The sequence below is a fragment of the Elephantulus edwardii genome, unplaced genomic scaffold (assembly GCF_000299155.1).
Source record: "Elephantulus edwardii isolate Elephantulus edwardi_28Jun2011 unplaced genomic scaffold, EleEdw1.0 scaffold00343, whole genome shotgun sequence".
Classification (NCBI taxonomy): Eukaryota; Metazoa; Chordata; class Mammalia; order Macroscelidea; family Macroscelididae; genus Elephantulus; species Elephantulus edwardii.
Genome location: NW_006400093.1, coordinates 1894865 through 1905784, shown reverse-complemented (window position 1 = coordinate 1905784; position 10920 = coordinate 1894865). Strand labels below are relative to the sequence as shown.

At 40.3% G+C, this 10920-nt stretch overlaps 1 protein-coding gene and 1 pseudogene across 1 annotated transcript in view; one reads left to right on the top strand and one right to left on the bottom strand.

Moving 5' to 3' along the window:
• Positions 1-10920, top strand: part of LOC102869973 (monocarboxylate transporter 8-like) — a 498665-nt gene that overhangs the window by 251364 nt on the left and 236381 nt on the right. The gene's annotated exons all lie outside the window — the stretch shown is intronic.
• On the bottom strand, positions 6823-7365 carry LOC102863893 (annotated as a pseudogene).

The window sequence follows — 10920 nt, the reverse complement described above, 5'->3', positions numbered from 1 at the left end:
TGCGGGGAGAAGGGTGCAACAATGAATGAATGGAATTCCAAAATCTCTGTAGATGTTCATTGAAATGAAAAATAAACAACCTAAATTAAAAAAAAAAGAGTTCCTTTTTTACCACATCCTCTCCACTATTTATCACTTGTTGCCCTTTTAAACTTTGCCACTGTTACTGGAGTGAGATGGTACCTCATTGTGTTTTGATTTGCATATCTCTTATTGCCAATAATTTGGAGCATTTCTGCATGTGTCTGTTGGCCATTTGAATATCTTCCTCTGCGAAAATTCTTTCCATGTCTTTTGCCCATTTTGTAATCAGTCTTCTTCTTGTGGAGGCACAGGAGTATTCAGTAAACTTTTGTTATAAGACTCTTGTCTGAGATGATATTACCAAATGTTTGTTCCCAGTCTGTAGGATTGTGGGGTTTTTTTTCACCCTGTTAGGAAAAGTTTTTGATGCACGCAAAGATTTAATCTTTAGAAGGTCCCCTCCATCAATTTTATCCTCTCCATATTGAGCATTTTTGCTGTATTTTGCAGTCTCTTTACACCATAAACTATGTCTAAGCTTGATCCCAGTTTGTCTCTGATTACCTTTATGGTTTGGGGCTTTACTCCCAGGTCTCTCATCTACCTGAGTTGATTATTGTGTATAGGGTGAGATTTGGATCCTGTTTCAACTTTCTGCAGGTAGCAGTCCAGTTTTGGCAGCACCATTTGTTGAAGAAGTTGTCATTTCTTCATTTGATAAATAGGTTTTATTTTCTTGTCAAATATCAGTTGACCATAGATAGCTGCGTCTATTTCTGGGTTCTCAATTCTGTTCCATTTGTCTATGTGTCTGCCATTATACAAGTGCCATGCTGTTTTGGTTATCACCACTGTGTAGTAGGTTTTGAGGTCAGGGAGTCCTATGCCTCTCACTTCTTTTTTGTTTTTCAGAAATGCTTTGATTATTTGGGGTGTCTTTCCTCTCCAATAGCCTTGACCATTTCCCTTTCGATCTCCTTGAAAAAAACGAATCTGGTATCTGGATTGGTATTGCATTGGACATGTAGATTGCTTTTGATAAGACTGTTATTTTTACAATATTGAGTCTCCCTATCTATGAACAGGGCACATTTTCCCAATTATTTAAGTCTTCTATTGTATCTTCCAGAAATGTTCTGTAGCTTTCTTTGTATAAGTCTTTTGTGTCAATAGTTAGGTTCATCCCAAGTATCTCAATTTGTGGTTGGGTATTATAAATGGTGTTGCTTTCTTGATTTCCTTCTCTGAGTTCTCTTTGTTAATGTAAAGGAATCACACTGATTTTTTTATATATATAGACTTTATATCCTGCCACCCTACTAATTTGGTATACTAGCTCTAACAGTTTTTTGGTTGAGTCTTTGGAGTTTTCTGTGTACACTACCATATCATCTGCATATAAAAATACTTTAAACACCTCTTTGTTGATCTGGATGCCTTTTATTTCATTCTCTCATTGTATTGCCCTAGCAAGTACTTCCAATACAATACTGAAAAGAAGTGTTGACAGTGGGCATCCTTGTTTGGTCCCTGTTAACAAGGAAAATGCTTTTAGTCTTTATCCAACAGATGTGAACTGTACAATGTCATGCTCTGAACTGTACCATATCATGCTCTTTATCTCTGACATAGTTGAGCACATTGTTAAAGTCCTTGTGTCAATCCATCTCTTGAAATCTTCTCTTAAGCTGAAGTATGGTATCTTTTCCCAAACACTGGCCCCTCCTAACAACATGCCCAAATTATATGAGACTGTTTCAGCTTCCCTAAACCACAAATCAAAGTCATCAGTTCTTGTGGAACACAATGTATATGAACTTTGTGAGCAAACCAATATGAAATTTAAAAAGCAAAAACAAAGAAAAAATCCAACATGAATTCCAGATTCATGCCAAGAATTTAAAATAGAAAAAAGAGAAATCTTTGCATTATTACCAGCTATTACATAAAAATAAGAACAAAGAATTATCTATAAAATGAAAAGAAAACCAACAAAAATAAAACCATCTTAGAATCTAGTTGATACATTCTAATCTTTATGTTATGAAAAACTTTTCAATAAAAGCTATGAGGACTACAGGTTTTGAGAACACTTAACCATGAGTTCCCCTCTCCCCTTATCTCTTGATTAAGGCAAGTCTTAAGTAGTTGATTCCAATTGTCCAAAACTTTCTGCTGGTCAGAGAAGTGCAAGATATGATGACCCAGATGTGATAGAGGAAGAATAACAACTGCAAACACTCAGAACAAAATGTGAAGATGTCTGGATTACTTCTTCTTGTTAAGAGACAGTGCTAGAGAGCACATCTTCATCTCATTAAGATACAATTCCAGCAAGCACCGCCACGTGTAAATATTTATTCACAAGGGGAATTTTTGGAACTTTAAAAAAAATATTTGTAATTGTGATTTTTAATGAAAGTTTACAGAAAGGATGGGTTTTTACTCATTCGCTGTTGCACATTTTCCTCCCTCCTCTCTCCCCGATTCCACTTTGCAATGCACCTCTTCTTCCAGATTTTTGTCATACATATAATGTCCAATAATATTTTCATTTTATAAAGTTCTTCCATAAAGTTCTATCTGTTCCAATGCAGTATTCATTATTTAATCACTCTTTTTCTATCCTTCCCCCACTCCCACATGTTACTCCTAATTTATAACAACTGTGTTATGCAGTATTTGTCCAGATTGAGATGTTTCATTCAGTATAATGTCTTCCATTTCTCTGTGTTTCCATTTCTAAGATCTCAGTTTCAATTGTTAGTCCAAATGATAGTCTAAGTGTGCTCTATTGCACATAGGGTTTTCGAAGGCCTGTCATCTCGCAAGTGGATGGTCAATCCTACTTCCTAGTCTGTCTCAATTTTTAAATATACGTAATAGTATCTGACAGACAAGCATTCAAAAGACCAATATTCAATGTTGCTGCCCACCCCGCTACATGTTTGGTTGGTTGTTTTTTTTGTTGTTGTTTTTTATTCATCCTTTCCCTACTCCACCACCAACCCTTCCTACTTTTGCCTACAACATTCAACACCCGTCTCCCATTGACCAGCCCCTGATGTGATGGCCTAAGTCTCAAGCCATGAGGATTTCTTTGATTCTGGCCATATCATGCTGCTGTCAGTCTCTTATGATTCAGCCAGTATGACTTCAATTTAAAGTCGTTAAGCACAACTGTCATGTACAGCTTCTTTTCCTGGAAGGTTCTGAGCATAGACTGGGAGGATATAAAGAAAATTGTCCATGAAGGATGCAAAAGTTCATTACAAAGGCTGAAGAAGAAGAAAAGACCAAGATAGATATCAGATGAGACTCTGAGTATTGCATTAGAGCAATACCAAGAAGCCAAAGCTAAAGGAAGAAGTAAAGAAATCAAAGAGCTGAACAGAAAATTTCAAAAGGCAAGATACTATAATGAAATGTGGAGAGAGCTGGAGTCAGATAATCAAAAGGGCCAAACTCACTCAGCGTTTCTTAAGCTGAAGGAGTTGAAAAAAAATTCAAGCCACAGGTGGCAATACTTAAGAATAGTTTGGGTAGAATGTTAAAGGATCCAGGAAGTATCCAAAGAAGATGGAAGGAATACACAGAGTCACTGTATCAGAAGGAACTGGCTGACACAGAGGAATTTTATGAAATATCATATGAGCAAGAGCCTATGGTGATGAAGGAGAAAGTTCAAGTTGCTCTGATGGAATTGGCTAAAAACAAGCCTGCAAGAGTTGCTAGCATGCCAATTGATTTATTTCAACAAACAGACGCTGCCCTGGATGTGCTCACTAAGTTGTGCCAGGAAACCTGAAGGACAGCCAGCTGGACAACTGACTGGAAGAGATTGATATTTGTTCCCATTCCAAAGAAAGGTGACCCAATAGAGTGTGGAAATTATCAAACAATATCATTGATATCACATGCAAGCAAGATTCTGCTGAAAATTATCCAAAAACTTTTGGTGGAACAATATGTCAACAGAGAACTGCCAGATGTGCAGGCTGGATTTAGAAGAGGTTGTGATACTAGGGATATTATAGCTAATGTTAGATGGATCTTGGCAGAAAACAGAATACCAGAAGAATGTCTATCTGTGCTTCATCGACTATGCAAAGTCTTTTGACTGTGTGGATCACAACAAGCTATGGCTGACTCGGAGAAGAATGGGAATCCCAGAATATTTGATTGTTGGCTCCACGGTCAACACTCTTGGCACCAGCAGCCAGGAAATAAAAAAACGAATTGCGATGGGAAAGTCTGCTGTTAGGGACCTCTCTAAAGTAGTCAAGAGCAACTCTGGAGACTAAGGTCCACCTGATACAGACCATGGTTTTTGCAATCACTTGTTATGCATCAGAGAGTTGGACAATGACTAGGGAGGATAGAAGGAGAATTGACATCTTTGAGCTATGGTGCTGGAGAAGAGTATTGAATGTACCATGGACTGCCAAGAAAACAAGCAGATTCATCCTAGAGAGGGTTAAACCAGGCTACTCCTTGGAGGCAAAGATTCTGGGGCTTCATCTGACATACTTTGCACATGTTGCAAGGAGAGACAGGTCTTTGGAGAGGGACATCATGCTGGGTAGAGTGGAGGGACAGCGCAGGAGGGGAAGACCCTCTATGAGGTGGATTGATTCAGTGACTGGGGTAATCGGGATGGGTGTGTCAGAGGCAATGAGATTGGCACAGGATAGAGCAGGGTTTAGAACTGTTGTACATAGGGTCGCTATGAGTCGCAAATGACTCGACGGCACACAAAAACAACAACAACAATGGGAAACCTATACTTGGACGAAGAGGCAGTCGTCAGAACAGAGCAGGGAGACACTCGATGGTTCAAAATCAGAAAGGGGGTCCATCAGGGATGTATTTTGTCTCTATACCTTTTCAATCTGTATGCAGAACAGATCATCCAAGATGCTGGGCTGTATGAGGAGGAATGTGGCATCAGGATTGATGGAAAAATCATCAACAACCTGTGTTAGGCAGATGACACAACCCTCCTTGCTGAAACTGAGGAGGACCTGAAGCGCTTGCTGTAGAAGGTCAAGGACTGCAGCTTTCAATATGGATTGAAGCTCAACATCAAGAAAACAAATATTCTCACCACTGGGCCAATTGGCAGTATCAATATGGATGGTGAAGAGATTGAGATAGTTTAGCTTACTTGGTTCCATAGTCAGTGCTCTTGGTAACAGCAGCCAGGAAATCAGGAGACAAATTGCATTGGGAAAGTCAGCTGTGAGGGACCTCTCAAGAGTAGTGAAGAGCAACGACATCAGGCTGGAGACTAAGGTGCTCCTGATCCAGACTATGGTCTTTGCAATTACGTGCTATGCATCAGAGAGTTGGACAGTGACTATGAATGATACAAAGATAATTGATGCCTTTGATCTGTGGTACTGGAGAAGGGTGTTGAATATACCATGGACTGCTAGGAGAACAAACAGGTTTGTCCTAGAGAGGGTGAAGCCAGATTGCTCCTTGGAGTCAAGGTTTCTGATGCTTTGTCTGACATAATTTGGGCATGTTGCAAGGAGGGTCTGGTCCTTGGAGAGGGACATCATGTTTGGGAGAGTGGAGGGATGGTGCAGGAGAGGAAGACCCTCAATGAGATGGATCGATTCTGTGACTGGAGTGGTGGGAATGAATGTGTTTGAGACAGCGAGGTTGGCACAGGATAGAATGGCATTTAGGGCTCTTGTACATAGCGTTGCTATGAGTTGCAAGTGACTCAACGGCACATAACAACAACAACATGTGTTCCCAAGTTCATCCATTTTGTGTAATGTTTTGCAAGTTCACTGTTTTTCAATGCTGCATAATATTCCACTGTGTGTTCTGCCACCATGCCTCTCCTCACCCCGCTATTGGAGTTCCCTGTCTCCAAGATGACTGCCATGTCAGTTTGGGACATCCCTGCAATCCAGACCTGTTGCCCCAGGATCCTGGCTCTCTTCTCTTCTGGATTCCTTTTTCTAATCCTGTTACTTGTTGAAATGTTCAACATCTTCTTGGGGAAAGATGTCAAGGAGGAATAGTTCATAGACTGGTGTAAGATGTGTGGGTTTGGGTTTGGTTGTTTTATTTTTTTAAATCTAAACCTGGAAACAACATACAATTCTTCCACTGTCCCGGGAAAATATATTTATAGTTGTTTTAGGAACAAAGAACTAATTTCTCCCAAAGCTTCTAGAAATACCTAAAAAGCTCAATGACTCAGGAGAAATAGGAAGGTTTCAAAAAAAAGTAACTCATGAAAAGAGACTACAACTCATTTCTGATGAACAATATATTAAAAGCCAAGTTTCTTCATAGAATTCCTTTAAAAATCCAAGTTACAGCTTTTTTTACTTCAAGGCTTAAAGTCAAGGTTTGCCTGTCTACTCAGGTATTTTTGTTTATTATTATCACATGGTCTTACTCTGTTAACTTTACATGACTTTGTCTTTACATAAATTTTTATAAACCTGTGAACTCAAAACACTTCTTATTCTTCCTGTCATGAGGTGATACAGTACTTCATCCTCTAACTAAACTGCAGCTGATTTATCCATGAAGCTGCTTCTCTTCACTAAGGTGAAGAGCCTTACACTTGCGCTACTGAGTGTATCCTAGAGAATACAGGACTAGAAGTGATTTGAAATCAGTGCTTTCAACTTTCAAATGAAAAAAGTTGAAAGCATAAAGATCAGGGGATTTTTGGAGCTCAAGTGGAATCTATAAAGGAAAAAGGGTTGATATAAGGTAGCCACGTCTGAGAATAGCTGTGCACATGGCCCTAAATCTGGATGCAAATCAGGCAGACCCAGGTTCAAGCCACTTGAGTTTCTCTTGGAGTTCCTGGAACTATCTTTGATTCCAGTTGATGCAAATCTGGAGGCTGACCATGTCTACAGAGAGCTGCAGGCCCTACTGGAAACCGGTTTGGATCTGTTGCAGACTATGAGGAACCAGAATCCCAAACCAGTTCAGGGGATCCTGAGGGCCTGCTGAGGGTTACTGCTGTGGAGTCTTGGAGAGGCCCTTGCATCTACACAGAGCTGGTTCATGGAGGACCACGTCCTCTGGGCTCTGACTGGCTGTCCTCACCACCCGCAGCCTCTGGAGTCTGTCCTGAGCTTCGCTAGTGTGGACAAAACAACTGGGCTCTATGTAGGAGGCACACTGCACAGGCCCCACTAACTTGGCACCCATAGTGTAATGAGCCTTGGAGAGCTGGAACTAACCCTCCTCTACTCGGGCATTCAAAGCCACCCACTTCGCCTCTAGTTCTTCAAGGTCCTGGAGCAGCTGCAATAGCAGTGAGTCCAACGCAGCTGGCAGGCCCATTCCTGCCATGAGCTACACAAACAGAAGATAGTTCTTACAATTTTCTCAAGAGAATCACGTGTGGTGCTAAAAAAACAATTTTTAAGAAAGTGTAAAGACGTGTCAAATAACACATTGTTTTGGTTTCTTGAGTTAAACCAGGAAGCATTCTATTTTGAAAAGAGGAAAGACTTAGGCCAGAAAACTTGTATGTTATGGTTAACCGGTTCTCAGTCTCTTAGAGTGTTGTTTTCCATGGTGTGAAATTTACTCAACATCAGGATAAGGGATAACGATGCTATGGATATTCAGAATCCTGTACCATGGTAAAGCTCACCAACCTGCTGTACACAGAATGGATGAGAGGCCATTGAAAAAGTGAAGAAACAGAAACAGTGTCCTTCGGAGAAAAGGATATGCAATTCAGTAGCATCATCCCATGGCTTGGATTGTAAAACTGGTTTAGAACAATTGGAATTGAGTGTTAAAGATGGAACAATTTTAAAATTATCTGAAAAAGGACTCAATTCCTATGAAGATCCAGATAATCCTGGATGAATAGCACTTCCTAAACCTCGACACCATGGAAAATTGAATAATAAATAATGTGTAGGTTGGAACAAACTGATTAAATGGGCTGTTGAGGACTTGGCAGAATCTGGTGGCTCAACTTTGAAAAGTATTGAATGGCTTTGAAATGTCAAAAGGATGTATCTGTGTTATTTGGAGGCAGTGCTGTCTCTGGCTTTTCCCAGCAATTATGATTGGCTATCAAACATGACAAACTCCTTAAAGATGGACCTCTTTATCAGTTCAACACTAAAGCAGCCAGTGTGGATGGGAAAAAGAATTGAGTCTCATTCTTGTTTATCGCTGATATCACTCTCTTCACATGAGAAAGATAAAATTCAGTAGCAGAAATTTAGAAATTCAGTGTACTCACTTGCAAAGAAGCAGCAGCATAAAATTTAGCATGTTTCCTTCAGGGCAAGAGACTCCTGCATGAATCAGGCCTAGATCTACACAGAGCAGCAACAACTGCATTGGAGATCCATACACTATTATGAGACAGAGCTGACTTGAGACTGCTGTTCCACAGAGCAATAGCTTGTGGCCTTTGCCCAAGTTTGCTGGAGGACTTAAGTGGGTGGGTGGTGACACCATTGTTGGCAAGACTGGGAGAGCTTTGGAACACTGATCACAGGCTATAAAACTGAAGGCTAAAGGGCCTCAGAGTACCCTTGAGAAGCTGTTTTCTGATTGAAGGGTTGTATCCCATTGCCCACCTGAATTTTTCATTACCTGTTAACTTCTCTAATAAATCCCATTATCATGAAAAAAAAATACACTGTGTGATGATCTCATAGATTTTATACGCATCTGTTTGTTGATGGGTACTTGGGTTGCTTCCATCTTTTTACTATTGTGAATAAAGCAGCAATAAATATGATTGTGTATACATCTGTTTGAATAAAGGCGCTGGTTTCTTTAGGCTATATGACCAGTAGTGAATTACCGGGTCAAATGATATTTCTATTTCTAATTTTCTGAGAAAGGGCCAGACAACCTTCCATAGTGGCTGTACCATTTTATATTCCAATCAGCAGTGAATGAGAGTTCCAATCTCTTCACAACTTCACCAGCATTTGCTGTTTGCTGTTCTGTTGAAATTTGCTATTGTTGTTGGGGTAAGATGATATGTCATAGTTGTTTTGATTTGTAGCTCTCTGAAAGGTAAGGATTTTGATTTCATGTGTTTGCAATGTAAACGCTTTCTTTGGTGAAGTGTCTATTCATATCGGTGCTCATTTTATGATTGAGTTACTTACCAATTCTTTAGTGAGGTGGTAGTCAATGGTTTGATACGGTGACTGTAACAATGGGCATGTCTTGGATTGTGGGGATAGCATAGGATGGGCAAGGGTTAGATTTGTTCATAGAAGTGCTGTGAGTCATAGAGAGAGCTCTGTTGGCCTAGTGAATAGAAAGGTATGCTACCAAGCCAAAGGTGAGTGATTTTAATCTGTGGCCCTCGGGCCTGATTTTAATTGTTTTTGGTTAAACATTCTTCTAAGTGGTATAGCACTGGTCTGTCCATTTGCTATATAGCAGTAACTCATGTTTGCTGTGATGCTGAACACTGTGACACTGATGTGTCAAATGTAATAATGGTTACTCATGGTGGACAGTGTTTGGTGGAGCTCCCAGATTAAAACAGGCTTGGAAGCAGAAGTAGCTTCCACTTCCAAAATAGCTTACCTCTTGAAACGTTATGAACTTGGAGAAATGATGAAAGTTATACAAGTGATCATGCCTTTCCTTCATAGGGTCGCTATGAGTTGTTTACAACTCTATGGCACTTAACAACAATATTTAGTGCATAAATGTTGACCAAGGTTATGTCTTCGTGATCTACTGTGCCTTAAATAGGTATGTAATACCCTTCTTTGCCTTTTTAGTGGTTTTCATTCTGAAATCTATTTTATCAGGATTAGAAGTTCAGGCTGTTTTGAAGAAAATGGCAAAAAATAAGGCTCCAGGAATAGATAGTATACCAATTGACATATTTCAGCTAACAGATGCTGCCTTGGATGTGCTCACCAAGATGTGCCAAGAAATCTGGAGAACAAACACTTGGCCAACTGACTGGAAGAGATCTATATTTGTTCCTATCCTAAAGAAAGGTGACCCAGAAGAGTGTGGAAACTACAGAACAATCTCACTGATTTCACATGCAAGCAAGATTCTACTGAAGATTATCCAAAAATGACTGGAACAGCACATCAGCAGAGAACTACCAGAAGTCCAGGCTGGGTTTAGGAGGGCTCGTGGTACTAGGGATATTGTAGCTGATGTTAGATGGATCTTAGCTAAAAGCAGGGAATACCAGAGGCATGTCTATCTGTGTTTCATTGACTATGCAAAGGCATTTGACTGTGTGGATCATAACAAACTATGGATGACTCTGAATGGGAATCCCAGAACACTTGATCATTCTAATGCGAAACCTATACTTGGACCAGGAGGCAGTCGTCAGAACAGAGCAAGGGAACACTGCACGGTTTAAAATTGGGAAGGGCGTATGCCAGGTATGCATCCTGTCTCCATACCTTTTCAACATATATGCAGAAGAGATTATCCGGGAGGCTGGGCTCTATGAGGAGAAATGTGGGGTCAAGAATGGTGGATGATTTATCAACAACCTGTGTTATGCAGATGACACAACCATGCTTGCTGAAAATGAAGAGGACCTGAAGCACCTACTGCAGAGGGTCAAGGACTGCAGCCTACAATATGGATTGAGGCTCAATGTGAAGAAGACAAAGATTCTAACCACTGGACCAATTGGCAGCATCAGGATGGATGGTGAAGAGATTGAGATTGTACACAGCTTTAGTTTGCTTGGCTCTACAGTCAACAATCTTGGCACCAGCAGCCAGGAAATTAAAAGGCGCATTGCCATGGGAAAGTCTCCTGCTACGGATCTCTCCAGAGTACTGAAGAGCAATGGTGTCTCTCTGGAGACTAAGGTGCATCTGATACAGTCCATGGTCTTTGCAATCACTTGTTATGCATCAGAGAGTT